This window comes from Narcine bancroftii, chromosome 3 (assembly GCF_036971445.1).
Source record: "Narcine bancroftii isolate sNarBan1 chromosome 3, sNarBan1.hap1, whole genome shotgun sequence".
Lineage (NCBI taxonomy): Eukaryota > Metazoa > Chordata > Chondrichthyes > Torpediniformes > Narcinidae > Narcine > Narcine bancroftii.
The window spans coordinates 192,981,694-193,004,901 of record NC_091471.1 but is presented as its reverse complement, the minus strand read 5'-3'; the positions used below and the strand labels follow the sequence as shown (position 1 = coordinate 193,004,901).

Genomic DNA, 23,208 nt, shown 5'->3' with positions numbered 1-23,208 from the left:
CGCTGTCTCCAGCCTGAACCTAAAACAGAGGGATCCAACTTATTGTAATTCCAGCCATTTGTGATCAGAGATCACAGTGTTCCTGAAACCACAGCACTTATTATTTAAATTACATTTTCGTTTAAAGGTAGAAACACAGTGCAGTAACAGTGTCTTCCTGCCCATGAGTCAATGCACTCCCATTACTATGTTGCGACCATTTAACCTACTAATCTCAAATGACTTTGGAACTTGGAAGGAAACCTGAAAACCTGGAGGAAACCCATGCAATCACAGGGAGAATGTACAAACCCCTTACAGATAGTAGTGGATTTGAACACAGGTTGTTAGCACTGTAATAGCATTTACTCTAACAGTTGAGATGCCTTAATGCTGTAAAGAGCCACATAAATGTTGCGACCTCTCATTACATCAGTTTGACCGATTATTTATAATCTGCCTTGTTTAGCACTTTTATCCTTCTCCACGTCCAATCAAAAACTCTGAAACAGCATGCTACAAAAGACATGGGAGCAGAATGAGGCCATTCTGCTCATCTAGGCTGGTCTGTCATTCAAATCGTGGCTGATCTATTTTCCTTCTTAACCCCATTCTCCTGCCTTCTCCCCATAATCTCTGGCACCCTTACTAATCAAGAACCTATTAACCTCTGCTTTATATATAACCAATGACTTGGTCTCCACAGCGATCTGGGGCAACAAATTCCACAGATTCATCATCCTCTGGATGAAGACATTTTTTTTCATGGTTTTCCTTTCCATTAAATTTTATTTGGCACTATTCCATCCCATAGTCTTACCTTTTGCCTATTTGCATTATCCCCTTTTAAGGTAGATACATTAGTGAAAAAAGGTATTTAGGATGCTTTTCTTCATTAATTAGGGCATAGAATATTAAAGCAGGGAAATTAGGGTCCAACTCTATTTTTAAAAAAATTGGTTAGGTCCTACCTGGAATACTGTGTAGATTTCTGATCACTACGCAATAAGAAGGATGTCATATTGCACTGGAGAGCAAGCAGAGGAAATTCACCAGGATGTTTCATTTAGGGAGAGACTGGAGAGGCCAGGTTTGTTTCTTTGGAGTGGAAGAGGCTGAGGGGGAAATCTAATCAAGGTGAGCAGGATTAAGAAAGGTGTAGATAGGGCAGGCAGTGAGAAAATTTCCCCATTGTGAAAACATCTAAAAATACAGGCCTATAGGTTTATGGCAGGACTAAAAGATTGATGGGGGATCTGAGAAAGAACTTTTTCACCCAGAGCATGGTTGGACTCTCCAATTCACTGCTTGAGTGCATTCCAGACAGTCTAGTGACTGAACTGCCAATGCATGAAAGGTTATACACCAAATCCTGGTGAATGGGATTAATTCAGATAGCTGCCTTACAGTTGGCAAGGAAACAGTGGGCTGAAGTACCCGTTACTGGATGACTCTATGACACATCAAACTAAGCACCAGCAGTCCCTTCCACATAAATCCTAGTCAACATTGTTCTGACATGGATCATCTCCTTGGGATGCTATCACTTCCTCCAAATGGAAACTGATACTCCAGGATTCTCGAAACGAGGCACAAAATATCATGTAGTCCTGCTCTTCCTAGATCTCTCATGTAAGCCAAGTTTAAAATGGCATTGATTTTGATTTTAATCCCTAACCGCTTCACCTTTATACTGTTATCCAGAAAGTATTCTTTCTTGACATTTTTCTCTGTATTTCCAGAGATAAGCTGTCAAGCCATTCTAATGAAATGAGAGACCAGAAAATTCTGGAAATACCAAATCACACCTGGAGAGAGAGAAAAACATTGTTAACATCTCAACTCAGAAACTGTTCATCAAAGCCTACCACTGCTATGTAAATTAGTCTATAATGATGAATTGAACAGTTTATCTCAATGAGTTGAGGGCAGGTTCTGTTACGAGTGTGCTTTGCAAAGTTTGAACATAACGATGAGCTTTGAGAAGTTGGTTATGTAACAAATCAACTACTGTCTCAGGAAGCAACTGTAACATATTAATTTGCTTGTCACCGCAACTGTCCAGTGGTAGACAGCATCTCACTGGTTCCTGTTATGAGCCCAGAGGACCCCAAAACCCAGCAGCAATAGAAATTCACCAAGACAAATGGTTACTTAAACAAAAGTTACTTTTAATACCTTTAAACATTATAACAGGGTCAAACTTTAACTTATTACTATTAACTTAACGTAGCTTAACCCCCTTCTAATTCAAAGTGCATGTGTATGTAATGTGTTTGTAAGTTCAGAAAAGTTCTTTGATTCACAGTTCAATCTCACTTCTCACTCCTCCAAGTTCATTGGTTGCAGGCAATTCTTATACTGTGCACAGAATTTAACATTTATGAATTTCACCAGGCTTTGTTGTTTGAAAGATAAATGGTTACAGCTCAGGAAGGTTCTTGTCGGTTTTTAGAGAGAGATCTGTTGCTCATTGAACACAAACTGATTCCTTCCGATCAGCCACGTCTGTGTCTTTCTGAAGAATCTTGCCCCATCAGGGTTTTACAGATGATAACCTCTTTCCTTCAGGTCACAAAAGAGTTCCTTTTTGTTTCCCTTATTTGAAAAGAAACATTATGCAGCCAGCCATCTCCTCTAGTACAATATACAATAAAACACTTTGTTTTGCATTCTATCCAAGTAAGTCAGCTCAGACAGCATGTCTCTTCTCTTTGGCTTGGCTTCGCGGATGAAGATTTATGGAGGGGTAAAAGTTCACGTCAGCTGCAGGTTCGTTTGTGGCTGACAAGTCTGATGCGGGACAGGCAGACATGGTTGCAGCGGTTGCAAGGGAAAATTGGTTGGTTGCGGTTGGGTGTTGGGTTTTTCCTCCTTTGTTTTTTGCCAGTGAGGTGGGCTCTGCGGTCTTCTTCAAAGGAGGTTGCTGCCCGCCAAACTGTGAGGCACCAAGATGCACGGTTTGAGGCGATATCAGCCCACTGGCGGTGGTCAATGTGGCAGGCACCAAGAGCTTTCTTTAGGCAGTCCTTGTACCTCTTCTTTAGTGCAACTCTGTCTCGGAGGCCAGTGGAGAGCTTGCCATATAACACAATCTTGGGAAGGCGATAGTCCTTCATTCTGGAGACGTGACCTAGCATGTAATGCAGTAATAACAAACAAATAAACAAATGAATAAGATAGCATTGGAGGAAATAGTAATCCAATATGTCAAAGAGTGACTCAATAGGTCAAATAGTGCAGAACATAAAGAAAAATACTGTTAAAAACACCATGCAGGGGCATCATCTTTTGCCAGGCTGAACTAAGAACTCACAACCCATCTTCAAAATGGGGTTTTTCCACAAGCTTGCCAGCTTGTCCTGTTCCAGTCCCAGTTGCTGCTGCTGAACTGTAGAACTACATTCTCTCTCTCTCTCTCTCTCTCTCTCTCTCTCTCACTCACTCACTCAGAAAAAACCACATGATCCTCTTAGAACAGCCAACTGCTCTCAGACAGACTATGGCTCCAGACCTAATCTTTCGATTTGGTTCACCTGTTGGTTTCTAAAACAATAATCCACTACTCCACAGCTTGTCCAATTAACACCTACTTGTGAAGTCCTTATATGCATCCTTCAAAGTTTTTGCAAAGGCACTCGGAGCCTGTACTGTCTGGCTTGAGCAGAGCTCTGGCATTTTAAATGAGATCTGATTTGAAGTGTTTGTATCTGTATGTGACCTAAACTAAAAAAACGTGCCACAAATTATCTCCTTTAAAACATATCTATATATAATATAAAATATAACATAATCGGTCACATTTCCCACTCTGTGTTAGATCACCTTGACCACAAGAGCACTTTTGTCAGACTATTCATTGACTACAACTTCGTGTTCAACATTACCTTAGGAGAAAATCTAAATATCAAATGAAGGGGTCTGGGATTCTGTTCTTCCCTCTGCAAATGTATCTTCAACTTCTTCATGGGCAGACCCCGATCAGTGCAGATCAGCAACATCACCTCCTCCACGTAGATCTTCAACATAGGAGCACCTCAAGGTTATGTGTTTAGTCCGCTATTTTATTTACTCTGCACTCATGAGTGCATAGCCAAGTTCGGCTTCAACGCAATCTATAAATTCCCTGATGATAACCCGGTTGTTGGCTGAATAATTGGAAATGATGAGTTAATGCCCAGGTTAGAGACTGAGAATCTGGTTAGGTGGTGCCAGATGAACAATCTTGTTCTCAGCATCACCAAGACCAAATTTATTGTTAGTTTTATAACGGAGAAGCCAAGGGTCCATGCACCTGTCTGCATTAATGGAACAGCCATAGAGAGGGTTATTACAGTACCTTCAAGTTGCTGGAATTCATATACTGAAGAACATCTCCAGTAGCCAGTAGATCAAGGCAATTGTGAAGAAGGTACACGAATGGCTCTATTTTCTAAGAAGTCTGAGGAACCTTGGTTTGTAGTAAAATACTCTATCAAAGTTATACAGGTGCCCTGTGTAAGGTATACTGATAGGTTGAATCACAGCCTGGTTTGGTAATTCATGTGCTCAGAAGCACAAAAGGCTGCAGATGGTAACAAACACAGCCAGGTCCATCACAGACTCTGATCTCCCATCCAATGAAGATATGCATACAAGGTGCTGCCTCAAAAAGGTAGCCAACTTCATAAAACACTCTCATACCCTGGTATCAACCTCTTCTCACTGTTACCTTTGAGCAGACGGGAGAGAATCCTGAAGACCTCAGGGGACAAGAACAGTTTTTTCCAACAAACATCACTTTCTTAAACCTCCCCTTTTTACACAAATCATGGTCCGCTCTGAAACCACAAAAATATAGTCTGCACTATAGTAACATCATTTTTTTTCTTACACGATGGTAACTGTGAATATTTATTACCCATCTACGTTTTGAATACAGCTGAGGGACCAGTGGGTGCGGTGGACTGCTGGTGAGGAACCACGGAGGCTATGGGCTGCTGGAGACTGCTGTTGGGAGACTCATGCCATGCTTACGGACTGCTGGAGACAGGCTCAAAACTGACTGAAGGGGTGCCAGGCATGGAAACCGGGATACAAGGAGGTGCTGAAGGGTTCCTAACCATGTCGGATGTTCGAACATGGAGCTCGGGTTGCAAATGGTTTCGGCTGGACTCTGTGGCTGCCGGGGCTGCGCAGGTTCTGGAGGTGAATCTACGGACCCTCGGTGACTCTGGGGGGCGGGGGGACGGGGGACTTCTCTTTCTTTTCTCTAACTGTAAGAGGCACTTCAGCCAATTTCTGCCGATAGCAAATCTGTCTGCCTTACAGCAGGCAAAAGCAATTTCCTGTAAAAAGACAGTTTTAATACAGTGACAGTAAATAAAATCTTGAATGTTGAATCTTGAATGTATTATATCTTTTTCGATTTAACACAATGTACAACTGAGGTAGTTGTGCTTTATTTTTTAATGTGAATTCACCTTTTGAATGCTATTACTAAGATATTTCTGGATCCAACTTGTTTTGGATCCTCTAGATTCTGACTTTTTGTACCAGTCTCCTGTTCAGTGGCAGGAAGTAGGAATTTAGTACATATGTATATGTATACTGACATGGTCTTTGCCCTCAGACAGCTCCAAGAAAAGTGCAGAGAACAAAACAAAGGACTCTACATCACCTTTGTTGACCTCACCAAAGTCTTCGACACCATGAGCAGGAAAGGGCTTTGGCAAATACTAGACCGCTTCGGATGTCCCCCAAAGTTCCTCAACATGATTATCCAACTGCACGAAAACCAACAAGGTCGGGTCAGATACAGCAATGAGCTCTCTGAACCCTTCTCCATTAACAATGGCGTGAAGCAAGGCTGTGTTCTCGCACCAACCCTCTTTTCAATCTTCTTCAGCATGATGCTGAACCAAGCCATGAAAGACCCCAACAATGAAGACGCTGTTTACATCCGGTACCGCACGGATGGCAGTCTCTTCAATCTGAGGCGCCTGCAAGCTCACACCAAGACACAAGAGAAACTTGTCCGTGAACTACTCTTTGCAGACGATGCCGCTTTAGTTGCCCATTCAGAGCCAGCTCTTCAGCGCTTGACGTCCTGCTTTGCGGAAACTGCCAAAATGTTTGGCCTGGAAGTCAGCCTGAAGAAAACTGAGGTCCTCCATCAGCCAGCTCCCCACCATGACTACCAGCCCCCCCACATCTCCATCGGGCACACAAAACTCAAAATGGTCAACCAGTTTACCTATCTCGGCTGCACCATTTCATCAGATGCAAGGATCGACAATGAGATAGACAACAGACTCGCCAAGGCAAATAGCGCCTTTGGAAGACTACACAAAAGAGTCTGGAAAAACAACCAACTGAAAAACCTCACAAAGATAAGCGTATACAGAGCCGTTGTCATACCCACACTCCTGTTCGGCTCCGAATCATGGGTCCTCTACCGGCATCACCTACGGCTCCTAGAACGCTTCCACCAGCGTTGTCTCCGCTCCATCCTCAACATCCATTGGAGCGCTTTCATCCCTAACGTCGAAGTACTCGAGATGGCAGAGGTTGACAGCATCGAGTCCACGCTGCTGAAGATCCAGCTGCGCTGGGAGGGTCACGTCTCCAGAATGGAGGGCCATCGCCTTCCCAAGATCGTGTTATATGGCGAGCTCTCCACTGGCCACCATGACAGAGGTGCACCAAAGAAAAGGTACAAGGACTGCCTAAAGAAATCTCTTGGTGCCTGCCACATTGACCACCACCAGTGGGCTGATATCGCCTCACAGTTTGGCGGGCAGCAACCTCCTTTGAAGAAGACTGCAGAGCTCACCTCACTGACAAAAGGCAAAGGAGGAAAAACCCAACACCCAACCCCAACCAACCAATTTTCCCCTGCAGCCGCTGCAACCGTGTCTGCCTGTCCCGCATCGGACTTGTCAGCCACAAACGAGCCTGCAGCTGACGTGGACTTTTACCCCCTCCATAAATCTTTGTCCGCGAAGCCAAGCCAAAGAGATATTGTACAATCTATATGACAATATACTCATCATTATTATCATTATCTATCTGCTGTGACACCTTCAAAGATCTTTGGACTTATATACCAAAGTAACCTGTTCCTCACTACGCTTTAGAGACAGTTATGGTATGGCTCCTGCCATTAGTTGCTCATCTAAAGTATATAATCGTGCATTAGTCAGGATTATCTTACCAATTGATCGATATTATCCTGTTTGCTTGGACTATCTTTCTCACTATTGGAAACAATACCAATTTTCATGACATCTGGGCAAGCTTATCATTCACACTCCTCCAAAATTCACAACCAAATACTAAGGGTTCAAATGCCAATGTGTTCAGTGTACTGTCACTCTCAGACGTACAACCACAAATGCAATCCTCCACCATCTGTTTTGATTTCAATTATTTACTTTAAGTGAATTGCTTTGAGTTATTTTTGATTTATTTGAATTATTTTAATATATTGTTAATATTGTAGTGTCTATTTTTTGAATATTTTGAATGCCAATCTGAAACAATTAACAGTTTCAAAGGTCTTTGGCAGGTTACCTCGTCTTACGCCTACCCACCACTTGGAGTTGACTGCCTCATGAGAGCCTTTTGGCAGGCCATTCAGTCCTCTGCCTTCAGTAAAAGGCAGTCAAGGTGGGAACATTGGGAGGTATTCATAGGTTAGGAGTTTGTGGAGCAGATGCAGGACCATCCACACAACTGTGAACCCTCTGAATTAGGAACTGCCCAAAGTAAGGATACAAGAAACAATATTGACTTTAGGAAATATATGAACAACACCACAAAGGCTTAGCCATGAAATTAACACTTTGAATGATTTTTAATTGGATTGAAAATGATGGCGGTCATTTAGCTGCCAAGGTCAAAGATACCTCAACTTTTGACTGGAATCCACCTCTCCAAGAGGACATGTTGAGAAATTGCAAGTGTACATTTGATTTTACAGATGGTACATGCCAGTCCCAAGATTTCCCGATATGTGTTCACATGAAGCTCCAAAAAGGAATGCACTTCGACAAAATTATATTATGTTATTCTATTCTCAAATCCAAATCTTTAACAGATGTGTGGATGGTTAGTGCACAGGGCTAGAAAACCCAATTGCTTTATCACCCTGTTTACATTAAAGTGCAGGAGACTAGTGGCATTCTCACTAGCCTCCATCCAGATGAAACATCTGAGAAGTAGCTGTGGCAATTCTTCAGATACTTTTTGTTGGCTACATGGAGCAATCATGCTACAAGCCTGTGCAGGCAAAGTCCTCAACTCTTCCTCAGCTACTTCTATGACTATTCTGGTTCTGCCTCATGCATTCATGATGAGCTCATCAACTTCATCCACTTTGCTGCCAACATCCTCCCTGACCTCAAATTCACTTGGTCCATATCCAACAATACTCTCCCTTTTTTGATCACTCTGTCTCCATCTTGGGAGATCTATTCTCAACAGACATCTTCTACAAATTCACCAACTCACACAGCTATCTCAAGTACATCTCTTTGCACCCTGTCCCCTCTAAAGATTCCATTCATTTTTTTCTGAATTCCTCCAACTCCATTGCATCTGTTCCCAGGACAAGTTCTTCCACACCAGATCATCAAAGATGCCCTCCTTCTTCAAACAATGAGACTTTCCCTCTACCAACATCAACTCAGCCCACACCCACATATCCTGCATTACCCACACATCTGCCCTGGTTCCCTCCTCCCATTTCATACAACAAGGACAGGATTCCACTTGCCCTCATGGCAGGAGACGTTCCACCTGCGCCAACACCTCCTCCCTCATCACCAATCAGGGCCCAAAACAATAATTTCAAGTGAAGCAACACTTCACTTTTAAAACTGCAGGGATCATCTAATGCATCCAGTGCTCCCATTGCATTCTCCTCTGCATCTGAGAGACTGGACACAGACTAGATGATTGTATCATTGAGCACCTCGACTCCATCTGCCGCAATACTGTGGATCTCCCAGTGACCACTGTTGGAACCAAGGGGTTAAGTAATCATAGAAAATATGCCTATGTATTATTCATTATGTATTCATTAATCCAGTACTATGTAACTATTTACTATTTCCTTCAAGCATACTGTTTAAGGGAAATAGGAATGCAATTAAGTAACAGCCACAGTATATAGCAAAGTTGGCTGAATATAGTACTTGCAGAATTTGCTGTCTCCAAACACAAAAGAGTGAAAATGTATGAACCAATCTAGGAGGAATGCTAAGACATGAGGAGGTGTTGAGTAGAACAGAAGACTATGGCCAGACGAGAACAAAGAGTGCCATGACTGAGAATGTCGGAGACAAAGAAAATGTATAAACCAATTCAGTAGGAAGGTTAAGGCATAAGGAGGCGTTGAGTAGAACAGAAGGCTATGGCCAGATGAGTACAGAGAAATAATTAGAAATATAGGGGATATGAATTGATTTCTGATCAAGACAACAGGATGTTCTGGCCTTGAGGATTAAGATGGGAGGTCTACACCCTAGATAACTGCAGAGCAGGAAATTGCTTGAGATAAATCTTATGCAAGGAATCTAGCAAAGAAAGCCAACTTTTGTTCAGTGTAATAATGTTGATCTATATAAACAGAAGAGACTGGACAGTAGGAGTCAGTCTTGGGGAATAGCTCACTGAGCAGGTGACCTATGAACTAACGACTGAACCTGAGCTCTGTTAAGCTTTATTCTTGTGCTGTGTAATAAACTGATGTTGAACCGAATACCTTCTCCTATCACTTCATTCAACGAGCACACTGGACTCAGACGACACATAGACTAAATTGAGGGTAGGGAAAAGTCAGAGTCCGACAATTTGGTGACCCCGACGTGATGAAGGTGGAGAAGTGACGGAAGAGAAAGAGATGAAACAACGGTCGATTGTGGTGTGGTGATAACAACAAGTGGCCACTCAACAGAAGGAGGTAAACAGATGCCTGTTTAAATGAAGTTCTGCTATTGGCAATGATAAAATTGTGTGTTGTCACCACTCTGCAAAAGTTCTAGTAGAAGCCAATGAATAAAGCTTAAAAAATCCTGGGGTTAGAGACCCCTGGAGAAGAATCCGGGGGTTAGAGTCCCCTGGAAATCCGGGGGTTAGAGTCCCCTGGAGAAAAACGGGGGTTAGAGTCCCCTGGAAAAACGGGGGTTAGAGTTCCCTGGAAAAACGGGGGGTTAGAATCCCCTGGAAAAATGGGGGTTAGAGGCCCCCTAGAGGAATAGGGGTTAGAAACCCCTAGTAGAGACATAGATATAAAAGTTAAAGGTCTTGGCCATTTAGTTAACATATTGTATAAGAGTTATTTGTTTTAGTATTGTGTAAGAGTTATTTGTTTTAGTATTGTATAAGAGTTATTTGTTTTCATATTGCATAAGAGTTATTCGTTTTAGTATTGCATAAGAGTTATTTGGTTGAGTATTGTGTTAAGTTTTTCTTTTGTGGTTACGAGAAAGCGTTAAGGTTCACAGTAGGTTGAAGGGCGGCGAAATCCTACCAGGTGAGAGACTCATTGAATTACGAGGTCCGAAGGAAAAAAGATAGGAGCGAAAGAAGGAAGGAGAATGAGGGGAATGTCGGGAGTATGGGGGATGTGTATGGATTCCTCCATCTGTGAACCAGCAGTGGGAAAAAACAAGGAGTCAATTAATGGGCGGACTACCGAAGGGAGAGGAAGTAAAGGCTATGAAATGGTACGATCAGATATGGAAAGAGCTGCAGAGTCAGGGGAAGGTGCCGCTAGGATTAGGAAAAATTAGGCTTGTATTGTATCTAGGAGAAGCTGAAAGGGAGGCAACAAAGAGGTACAGGAACATGAGAAAAAGGGACAAGGGTCTATCTTGAATAGAAGAAAATTTAAACAACAGAAGGAAGCGAAGGAACAGAGGAGGGCAAATTTACATAATGTGACATTGGCTTGCATGGCTGTGGAAACAAACCTTCAGCATTCTACTAAAAAGGCATCCCCTACCACAAAGTAGGAAAAGGGGAAGGAGGTGACGGAGAGGTTAAGCCATCAGCCCCGCTCTATCCAAAGTTACCAAAGATGTTGCCACCACCTTGTCCGATTCCCCAGATGCCAGTGATGCAGATAAATGAGGGAATAGTGAATGTCACTGAATTAACAGGACAAGAACTCCAGGAGGTGAAAGAGAGATTTAAAGTAGTTGTGCAGGAAAGTGTGGAGACAATAAAGGAATTGACAAAGGGAATACAGAACGATGTATGTAAAGTAAGGGAAACTAGTATGTGACTGGAAAAAACAAATGAGAGAGAGCAAGAACAGACACTTGAGAATGCCTTCTTGATAGGAATGTCAGAGGATCACTCCACCCCCACTCCTCACAATAGACAACAGGAAGAAGAGGAGGCAATGAGGGGAGGTGACCCAGTGAGTGTACGATGGCAGCGGGAGAGAGTTTGGGATGAGGAAAGTGAGATAGCGAGTGTAAGTGTGGAGAGCGAGGATGAGGAACGGCCAGTAAACTATTAGGGGAAGAATGATCACACACAAAAGACAGGGTCAGGGAAGCACTCGCTCCCCTTCGGGATATGAGTTGCGAAGCCGGGAGGAATTACGTCTCCCAGAAAGATATAGACAGATGCCGCTAATTTATAAGGGACCACAAGTTGGGGAAATGTATCAACCCTTCTCGTTCACCGATATGAATTGTGTTTTGGATAAAATGCCACCTCCTACTGAGGGAGGCGGAGCGTGGATGGGAAAGTTCTGCCAACATACGATGGGACATAAGATAGCAATGGGAGACTGGAGGGCATTATTAGGCCAACAGTTTGGGCTGTGGGAAATACAGCAGGTAGAAATGGTCACAGGAAGCACTGTGTGCCCTGATGTTGAACCATTTGCAAAACATGCTACGGCACTAGGAGGTGCAATGCGGGAGAAGTTTCCCGTTCGCCCCGGTGTCATGCAGTCCCTGACATTTTCCATTAAGGAGGATGAGGAGATCTCGACTTTTTAAAGTCAGTGTAAAGAGAGTTGGACGGATAAAGCCGGAGTACACCCAGCCACAGGACCCTTGCAAACTACACTATTTAGGTCTGCCGTAACGAACGGGTTGCCAGCTGTAGTCAGGGAGGCGTTAGAGAATAACCCTGATATTCCTGGTTGCTTGACTGAGCAATGGGAAAAACATTTGACCCATCACATGAAGTGTTATAGGTCTAAGCAAGAGGAGGACAAACAAATTACGGAGTCTGCACAAGTGCAACTCCTTAAGCTCCATTTGGAAGAGGCTAAGAAAAAGGCCAATGAGGCAAAAAAGAATCCCTCAAAGTGTGCAAACCAGATGATTCAGCAGCCATCGCAGCCACCACAAGGGAATAATACGAACTGGCACCTGGCCCCAAATTGGGCACCGGGTCCCACCTATGGGGGCAGGACTGGAGGTCCAATGGGGGAATTCTGAGTAAGAGGGAGAGGTCGGGGTGTTCCATGAATGCAGCCAGCCGTATGTTTTGGATGTGTTCAGCCAGGACACTGGAAGAGAGACTGCCCCCTAGCATGGGGTCCTCAGGGCACTGGGGGAAGGGGATATGGACCACCACAATATGAGCCTTGGGTCCAGCCCCAGAGATCGTCAGTGCCACCCCCGGAACATCAGGCACCCCATGCGGCTCTCACTCTGACGAGACAATTCCCATTGCTGACGGAGGAGGAGCAATGTTAGCAGCAGTGACGGGGCCCGAGCACCCAAAAGCAGGTTAGGTTGGCAGACCCCTTCCTGCAGATTAAAGTGATGGACATGGAAGTATCCTTTTTCAGTAGATACGGGTGCCAGATTTTCAACACTTACCGGCGCTGAGTTTCAATCTAAAAAATCATCCTGTAGTGTCCAGTTGATAGGGTTCTCGGGTACACCAGAAAATCTGCCGTTTTCTACACCACTAGTCACTTCTGTGGCAGGACAGACTTTCACACATCAATATATTCTGTCGGCAATATGCCCTACTAATCTGTTGGGCAGAGATCTGCTGGTCAGGTGTGGAGCATCGATCTTTTGCGGACCTAGCGGAATAGAGGTCACCTTTCCAAATGGATATTCAATGAACTGTTCATTAACTATGCTTTGTTCCAGTTCTCAGATGTTGTTGTCAGCTGCTGGAGGATCAGCGTCTGAGGGACTATGGGCTGACATTTACTGGGGACTGCTAGAACCGGAGAACCCACAGAAGGGAGGGCTGCTAAAGATTTATAATCAATGGAAGCTGTGGATCCAGACGTTACACCCGTATACCCCTCCCTCGGACCCTCCCCATATGACCCTCTGTTATGATAGGGATGGGGATGAAATGTATCAGCATGCCTTTTATGAAGAGGTAGAGGGCATGCTATGGGAAATTAATTCGGACTACATAGTGTTAGGAAAGGAGGGAGTAGCCACTACGGTTGCACTCACATCTGAGCAGCTGGAGTGGTATGTGATGGCCGGTGAGGCCATTCCTCATGTCACTCTTGCAATTGGCACTAATCACCAGGGAAAAGATTTGGGACCAATATGTCGGAACTTGAAGTCCTTGAGGGTCTGGTCCGATACTCAAATACCGACAGTGCAGTTTTCTCCATCTGGTCAGGTGGACAGGATTTTGTACCCTTCGAATGATCGGGTATTCCTTGAGCATAGACAGATTGAACGCTTTCATGGTAGAGAAAAGATGGATCACCCCGACTCTGCCCCTATGTTAGATTCTCTCCCTGAGGACCTTTGGTCAGTGGGACCAGCAGATTGGGTTTTTGCCAACAGGTTGATCCCATAACCTTTGAACTTTCAGAGTATACTCCCATTTGGCAGACACAGTATCCCCATAAACCTGAGGCTGAGGTGGGTCTGGCAGAGACCATTGATGGCTTAATGTATTCAGGGGTATTGGAGCATTCGTGTTCGAGTTGGAATACACCCATCTTACCTGTACTGAAACAGGACATGGGCAAATATCGGATGGCCCATGACTTAAGGCGTATCAATGGTATTGTATGAACACCCACAGTACCAAACCCATATACCGCCATGACTGCTTTAACCCCTGACCACAAGTGGTTCTCTTGTATAGATTTAGCAAATGCTTTCTTTTGTTTGCCGCTGGCAGAACAGTTTAGAGATGTGTTTTCCTTTACGTATAGAGGTATAAAGTTACTTTATACTCGACTCCTGCAGGGCTTTATCTTATCCCCAGGGATTTTCAATCAGGTTTTGAAAGAACAGCTGGAGGGGGCTAGTACTGCCAGGTGGGGTAGTTCTGATCCAGTACGTAGATGACATCTTATTGGCAGCACCTGATCATGTCTCCTGTTTGGAGGCTACAAGGCTCCTGCTAATGCAGCTGTTTAAGGCAGGTTTTAAAGTCTCTCATTTAAAGTTGCAATGTTGCAGACAAGTGGTCTCCTTTTTAGGAAGAATGGTCTCAGTGAAAGGTACAGGGATATCCCCTGTGCATCGAACAGCGATACTACATCATCCAAAACCAAAGACAGTTAAGGAAATGCTTTCATTTTTGGGCTTGACAGGTTATAGTAGGCAGTTTATCCCATCGTATGGTGAGTTGACACATCCACTGCGAACTTTAGTGAATGAGCAGGGGATGAGGAATCTGGGAGCTACACTTGATTGGACTGCACAGGCTGAGATGAGTTTTATTCTACTTAAGCAAACTCTTACAACCGCTATAGATTTGGCAATTCCAAATTATAGAGACCCTTTCTTTTTGGATGTTTCTGAAAAAGCACACACAATTGATGGTGTCCTTTTTCAGAAAAAAGGGGGTGGAAGATGTGTGCTCATGTATGTGAGTATCACACTGGATCCGACTGAAGACAGACACCCACCATGTACGAGACATTTTACTAAAGGTGGCACACATAGTGATGGGACATGCCCTGACGGCATTAACAACACACAGTATTGTAGCATTTGTGAGCTCGACAGCATTTACAATGACATCACTGAGGCAGACGAGACTGGAAAAGATTTTGAATGCTCCAAATATTACGTTTACCCATGAAGGCATTAACATGGCAGACAATATGGGAGAGGGAGAACCACACTGTTGTGAGAAGGGGGTTCTAAGGGATATTAAAATAAGAGTACCAGATGAAACCTTATTTACAGATGGTTGTTGTTACAGACACCCCAAGGACGGATTAAAAGCCGCCTATGCAATAGTACGGAAAACTACAGAAGGATTTGAAGAAATTATTACAGGGACAGTGAGAGGAAAGGAGTCAACACAACTGGCTGAACTACAGGGAATGATAGCAGCATTAGAATGGGCAGAAGGAAAGGAGGTACATATATATACAGATTTGGCATATGTGGTAGGGATAATACAGGTTGAGCTTAGTCAATGGATTAGAAGTGGGTTTTTAACAGCAGCAAGGACCCCAATTAAACACAAGAAGGATGTTAGGAAATTGGCTGAGGCCCTCCTGAAACCAAGGACATTAGCAGTTATTAAATGCAAGGGGCATGATAAAACAGATACAATGGTAGCTCGGGGAAATCAGGAAGCGGACATGGCCGCAAAAAGGGCAGCAGGGTACGGCCCTCAGTTTATTATGATGCAGGCAGATAGAACGGCACATGACTTATTGCCACCTTGTGAGGTGGCAATAAGTCAGGAACAAGCGAAGGCATCACCCCAGGAACTAATGGTATGGAAAGAAAGGGGGGCAACCGAAGATCAAGGACTGTGGAGATCAATGGACGGTAGGCCACTATTAACATAACATAACATAACAATTACAGCACGGAAACAGGCCATTAGGCCCTTCTAGTCCGCACCGAACCAAACACCCCTTTCTAGTCCCACCTCCCTGCACAATGCCCATAACCCTCCATCTTCTTCTCATCCATATACCTGTCCAACCTTTTCTTAAATAATACAATTGACTCCGCCGCCACTATTTCTCCCAGAAGCTCATTCCACACAGCTACCTCTCTCTGAGTAAAGAAGTTCCCCCTCATGTTACCTCTAAACCTCTTCCCCTTAATTCTTAACTCATGTCCTCTTGTTTTAATCTTTCCTCCTCTTAACGGAAATAGTCTATCCACATCCACTCTGTCTATCCCTTTCATAATCTTAAATACTTCTATCAAATCCCTTCTCAATCTTCTACGCTCCAAAGAATAAAGACCTAATCTGTCCAATCTCTCCCTATACTCTAGATGCTTAAACCCAGGTAACATTCTGGTAAACCTTCTCTGCACTCTCTCCACTCTGTTTATATCCTTCCTATAATTAGGCGACCAGAACTGCACACGGAACTCCAAATTAGGCCGCACCAACGTCTTATACAATCTCAACATCACCTCCCAACTCCTATATTCCATGCAATGATTGATAAAGGCCAGCATACTAAAAGCCTTCTTCACCACCCTATTCACGTGAGTTTCTACCTTCAGGGAATGATGTACCGTTACTCCTAAATCTTTCTGCTCTTCTGTATTCCTCAATGCTCTCCCATTTACCACGTATGTCCTATTCTGATTCTTCTTACCAAAATGAAGCACCTCACACTTATCAGCATTAAATTCCATCTGCCATTTTTCAGCCCACTTTTCTAAGCAGCCCAAATCCCTCTGCAATCCTTGAAAACCTTCTTCATTATCCACTATTCCACCTATCTTAGTATCGTCTGCATATTTACTAATCCAATTCACCACCCCATCATCTAGATCATTAATGTATATAACGAACAACAATGGGCCCAATACAGATCCTTGAGGCACACCACTGGTCACCGGCCTCCAATCTGACAGACAATTATCCACTACCACTCTCTGGCCTCTCCCTTTCAGCCAATGTTCAATCCATTTGACTATCTTAAAATTTATACCTAAAGACTGCACCTTCCTAACTATTACCATCTGGACTCATGAAACCCCTCCTGGAGGAGGCGCATGGATTAACCCACTGTGGGAAGAAACAGATGATAAGGTATTTGATACATTGGTGGCACTCCTTCTTGCTGGCGATGGTGGAGAATCATATTAGAGAGTGTAAGGTATGTATAACATATAATGTCAAGGTGACTGTGAAACCTCACGAAGGACAGTTTCCGTTGCCTAAGTTACCAGGGCAGGAAATTGTAATTGATTACACGGACATGATAGAGAGGGCAAGGGGATGTCGATACCTCTTAGTAGCAGTAGATGTGTACACAGGTTGGCCGGAGGCAATCCCTGCCAAAAGAGAAGATGCAAAGATGATAATTAAGTTCCTAATCAACCAGTATATTCCTATACACAGGTTTCCTCGGAAGATCAGGTCAGATAATGGGAGTCATTTTAAGAGTAAAGATTTACAGGAGGTAGAAGCGATGTTGGGGTTAAAACATGCCTTTGGAACGGTGTATCATCCACAATCCCAAGGAAAAGTGGAGAGAATGAACCAAACAATAAAAGGTAAGATCGGAAAAGTGCAGGCACGGACCAAATTAAATTGGGTGGATGCGCTGCCCCTGGCATTGATGTCAATAAGGAGTTTGGTAAGTTATGTGACAGGATTTACTCCGTATGAACTGCAAACGGGTCACCAGTTTCTGGGACCTGGAGCCGGAATTCATACCACAAAGGAAGAGGTTAGTCCAATGAGATGTAAGCTTTATTATGATAAACTAACGGCTCTGGTATCAGCTTTTTCACAACAGGTTACAAGTACCGAACGAAAAGGTGAAACCCCGATACCATCCCTTGTGGAGTGGGTTCTGCGGAAGGTGATCAAGAGAAAGTGGTCGGAGCCCAGGTGGACAGGACCCTACAGAGTGGTGGAAAGAACGTCCCACACGTTTCGACTACAGGGAAAAGGAGAGACGTGGTATTATTGGAGTCAGTGTGCAGCAACGGACCCACCGACACGGACACTGGAACAGATTCGAACGGAGGTGACTAAGAACCTGTGAAGAAACTACGGACTAAGAATTTTTAACGGGTCCCTTTAAAGAGACTATTGGATTACGGTGACTGTATATCAGTATTTGAAGTGAGATATCTATATAGAAGTCAAAAGAATTTAGGGGGCTGTGATGAACACTATGTGGGGACTATGGGTGATGTTGTTCCTAGCCCTTGAAGGGTCTGGAGAAGGAAACAACTGTACAAAGTGTTCGCGGTCAGCCTGGGGGGCCCATAACGAACCGAAACAGTACTTTGCGGATTGGACTGACTTTCCTGAACACTGTGTTGGGGCCCCCACTGGAATGAAGTGTGTTCATAATGGCCAAGTTTATGAGGTTAAGTTTAATAAGGGGTCGGGGGTGCCAGTCTTTGCCAAAACTCCTGAGGTCCCATAAGTTAACAGGTGGTTTGGTTGGTCTCATTTTCATGAGACCAAAAGGGGGACTGTTGGAACCAAGGGGTTAAGTAATCATATTCATTATTCATTATGTATTCATTAATCCAGTATTATGTAACTATTTCTTCAAGTATTCTGTTTAAGGGAAATAGGGATGCAATTAAGTAACAGCCACAGTATGTAGCAAAGTTGGCTGAGTATAGTATTTGCAGAATTTGCTGTCTCCAAACACAAAAGAGAGAAAATGTATGAACCAATCTAGGAGGAATGCTAAGACATGAGGAGGTGTTGAATAGAACAGGAAGACTATGGCCAGACGAGAACAAAGAGTACCATGACTGAGAATGTCGGAGACAAATAAAATGTATAAACCAATTCAGTAGGAAGGTTAAGGCATAAAGAGGTGTTGAGTAGAACAGAAGGCTATGGCTAGATGAGTACAAAGAAATAATTAGAAATATAGGGGATATGAATTGATTTCTGATCAAGACAACAGGATGTTCTGGCCTTGAGGATTAAGATGGGAGGTCTACACCCTAGATAACTGCAGAGTAGGAAATTGCTTGAGATAAATCTTATGCAAGGAATCTAGCAAAGAAAGCCAACTTTTGTTCAGTGTAATAATGTTGATCTATATAAACAGAAGAGACTGGACAGTAGGAGTCAGTCTTGGGGAATAGCTCACTGAGCAGGTGACCTATGAACTAACGACTGAACCTGAGCTCTGTTAAGCTTTATTCTTTTTTTTTAAACTTTATTTAAAATTTTATGACATGAATAAAATAAAAATTACATTTAAAGAAATAATTAAAAATAAGATGATAAAAATTAGAATACTACATCATTAAACTACAAAAATTAACCCCCCCAATAATTATAACACAAAATTAATCATCTAATTTAAAATTAGTCCAACCCTCCCCCCCAAAATAAAGAGTGAAGAATTAATTAACAATGTTGTAAATAAAATAGAAAAAACTCCACTTACAAAAAAAGGATAAAACTTAACAACAAAAAAAATTACTAACAACAAAAAAAATATCAATACTAAAATAATACCCTTAAACATATATTTAAATCAAACATAATACATGTATTTAACAAATGAAATCCACTTTAAAACTAAGTTCAAATATTAAAATCATATATCAACCACATATCTGTTATACAAAAAATCATAATTAATAATACATAAATACAGAATTTCCATTAATACCAAGTTTCCTTTATAATTCATCGAGAGAACAAAAACATCCCTTAAAAAAACAATCAGATAAACTTTTTATTCCCTTCCCCTCCCCTTATATAAAAAAAGAATAAAAAAGAAAAAAGTCCAAACTCTTATAAAATTCTCCATATTCTTCATTTATAACATCTTCAAAATTCTCTATCGAAATTAACTTAATTTTATTAAACTCTTCTCCCTCAATGTATTTGTATTTAATTTTCTTCTTTTTTTCTTATCACCTTTCCCCTAATCTTCCTCTTCATCTAATTCAACATCCTCAATTTTTGACTTATTATCTTCTGTGACATCATCCTCTTAAAAAAGGAAGAAAAAAGAGAAGAAAAAAAACCCCAAAAAAAAGAGAAAAAAGAGAGAAAAAAAACCTCCTAATTCCCTCTCAATTACAATCAGAAAACAAAAAGAGTTAAAAAAAATTATTTATTTTTAAAAAAATAATAAAAAAAAACCTTCACTTCTTAACCCAAAAATTAAAAAGAAAAAAAAACAGGTCGGAGGTCACAACTACCTCCTCCTGTTTAAACCGCCCAAAGCGGTAACTCCCCCAAAATATTGGGTGTGAGATAACTCACAGGTAGCTGATGACTTCTGGAAACTAGTGCCCACCCAGTTCCCTTTCCCAACTCCCATTTCATTAAACTATCATCATTATTTAAACTATTTAAACTCTTCTCAAAAAAAAAATAAAAGATTTATTTTTTAAATCAACGTTACCACTTCGGTCACCATTGCTTCCATTTCTTTTAAAAAACTGGATCCCACCTTACATCTCTACTCTCTTTGGAGACCTTGAAGGACTACATCGTTCCTGAAACTGCATGATTGGTAGAGACTGAGCAAAGTCCATAACCTCTTTAGGATTGTCAAAGAACTTTGGCTAATTTCCATCCTAAAAAATCTTCAGTACCGCAGAATACCTGAAGGTTGCCTTTTGTCTTTTTTTCCACAACCGTTCTTTCACAGAATTAAATTCGTGTCGTTGAAACATAATTTCTTGACTCAAATCTTGATAGAAGAAAACAGGATTATTCTGAACCACCAATGAAGATCTATTTTGCTGGGCATTTCTAATAGCCGTACGTAAAATTGTCTCTCTATCACAATAGTTTAAACAACGGATCAAAACAGATCTTGGATTCTGTCCTGAAAAAGATTTTCTTCTTAAAACTCTATAAGCTCGTTCCAGCATTAAACCTTCAGGGAATTTATCCTGTCCTAACACTCGTGGAATCCATTCAGTAAAAAAATTTCTTGGATCTGGTCCTTCTATGCCTTCTGGCAAACCAACAATTTTCACGTTGTTCCGTCTAGATTGATTCTCCAAATAATCAACCTTTTTTGCTAAATTTTTATTTTGGATCTGCAATGTTTCAATTATTCTATTTTCATCTTGCAGTTGATCCTGTGCATCGACTAAACCTTGATCACACATTTCAAATCTTTCAATGGTTTCAAGCTTAAAAGCTCCATTAATGACTTCTGCCATCGCATTAATCTTGGAAATAAACAGGTTCACAAAATTAGCTAAGTGACTCGATAGAGAATATATCTTATCTTCAAGATCCTTAACAGACATTTCAACAGAAGTAGATTCAGGCATAATGGGGTCTTGCTGTTCCTTAGAGACCACGGGATCTTCTGACCCTTCCCTTAATTTAGTATCTTTTCTAGCAGTTTGACTTTGTATAAAAATCCCTCTCAAAGTCCCCCCCAGCAATGCCAGGAGACTGAAGATCAGGGTTATCTTTAAGCCAAATCTCTTTAATCATCTTCACTGAATCGATGTCTGGAAAAACCGTTGTAATTGAAGATGCATTTTGCAGCGCCACCACTCGAATGACAGCTCTTTAACTCTTCAGCTGGTGGTGCCCCAGCTGATTCAACTGTCAAAGTCTCAGTAACAGCACTCACAGTGGCCGTTGTGTGAAATACTGGCACCCGTCCAGCCCTTTGTTCTGAAAGCTGTTGAGTGCGACCTTCAGAGAGCCTCACCGACTTAAAACGGAGCTTCAATGCCAAACTCTGTAGATCTTCCTCTGGATCCATTCTACGCTGAGTCCTGGCTTCTTGTAAACAAGTAGGCTCAGACAATTTCAGAAAATGTAGTTTTTTAACAGTCTGTTGATGTTTTCTTTTACCCTTTTTTTTGCATATAAACCATTAGGCACTAATCCAACACCTCTTATTATTTATAAACTTTTAAAAGAACTTTAACGGGCACTTAAAGACAAAACAATAAATCAGAGTCAGGAGAGGTCTGGAAGGCACGTCTGTTCCCTACGCCATCTTACCACGCCCCCACCGTTAAGCTTTATTCTTGTGCTGTGTAATAAACTGATTCTTGAACTGAATGTCTCCTATCACTTCATTCAATGAGCACGCTGGACTCAGACAACACATAGACTAAATTGAGGGTAGGGTAAAGCCAGAGTCCGACTCCACCCATTTCAATTCCCCATTCCATTCCCTTTCTGACATGTTTGTCCATGGTCTCATGCAATGCCAGACCGAGACCACGCACAAACTGGATGATCAACACCTCACCCTCCATTCGGACACCAAAAATGTCAGTTATATATCTTTACCTCCTATGGACGCTGCAAGACCGGCTGAGTTCCTCCAGTATTTACTATGTATTTTTATTACAAACCCATAATCTGCAGACTTCCATGTTTCACTTTTCTTGTCATTTGCCTTTTTTCCTGTTAGTAATATACAGGTGAAATATTGATGCTTCCAACAGCTTTGAAATCCAGCTACTGGTGAGTGGAGGAAAGGTTTACACAGTGAATGATGGATGCCTGGAATACAATGCTGGAGGTGGTAATGGAGGCGGCGCATATAATAGGGTCACCCAAAGGCACATGTATATAAGAAAAAAATAAAGGGTTATTGGTGTGAGGATGGGAAGGATTACATTTTTGTAGAGTAGGTTTATATTGTGGGCTGAAAGGCCTGTGCTGTGCTGTAATGTTTTCTGTTTTATGTGCTTTAAAATTCACTATCAGCACCCTCAATTCTGTATTAAAAATATAAGTGCAGAAACAATCATTCATTTTAATTCCAAGGAAGTTAATGAAATTCCTCAAAATGTTGGTTCATCTTTAACCAGGATCTGATAAGTAAGACAGTGCTATTGACAACCAGAGGATATCTCAAAGAACTTTACACCCAATTATATGAAGTGCAGTAAACAAATTTACTCACAGTAGGGCCTTCCACAAGGCAATAAGACCACTGAATCACTTGCTGACCTATTTTAACCAAAATAGCTACTTTTTCTTCAATGGAGACAACACAGAAGCAACATTATAGGAGGAAAATTAGAAGACAGGGTGATCTTCAGTTCCCAAGGTTGAAAAGAGCAAGGAAGTAAACCTGAAATTTGACTTTCACCTGCAGATATCAAACCTTTGTCAATGGGTGAATATTTCAATATTTTTCAGTCCCTATGAATTCAAGATTCCTTTATTCTCATATTCACAAAATTTGTTAACTTTTGCTTGCCATAAAGGCACACAGAGGTCCCACTGGCTGGTGCCTACAATAACAAGAGAAAGGAAAGCAAAAGATAGTCTCTTCAGGCACCAGTGCTCCCTTAACCTCTGCAGCCACACAACCTCCTGTTTGTTCCAGTGGTGAACCTGAGCTTC

General features: G+C 42.1%; 1 long non-coding RNA gene across 1 annotated transcript in view; it reads right to left on the bottom strand.

Moving 5' to 3' along the window:
• Positions 1-2,129: 2,129 nt before the first annotated feature.
• LOC138756339 (uncharacterized) overlaps positions 2,130-23,208 on the bottom strand; it is a 212,228-nt gene continuing 191,149 nt past the window's right edge. The window contains exon 2 of the long non-coding RNA XR_011353002.1: positions 2,130-3,112. This is a non-coding gene — a long non-coding RNA (uncharacterized lncRNA). The remainder of the gene's footprint in view (positions 3,113-23,208) is intronic.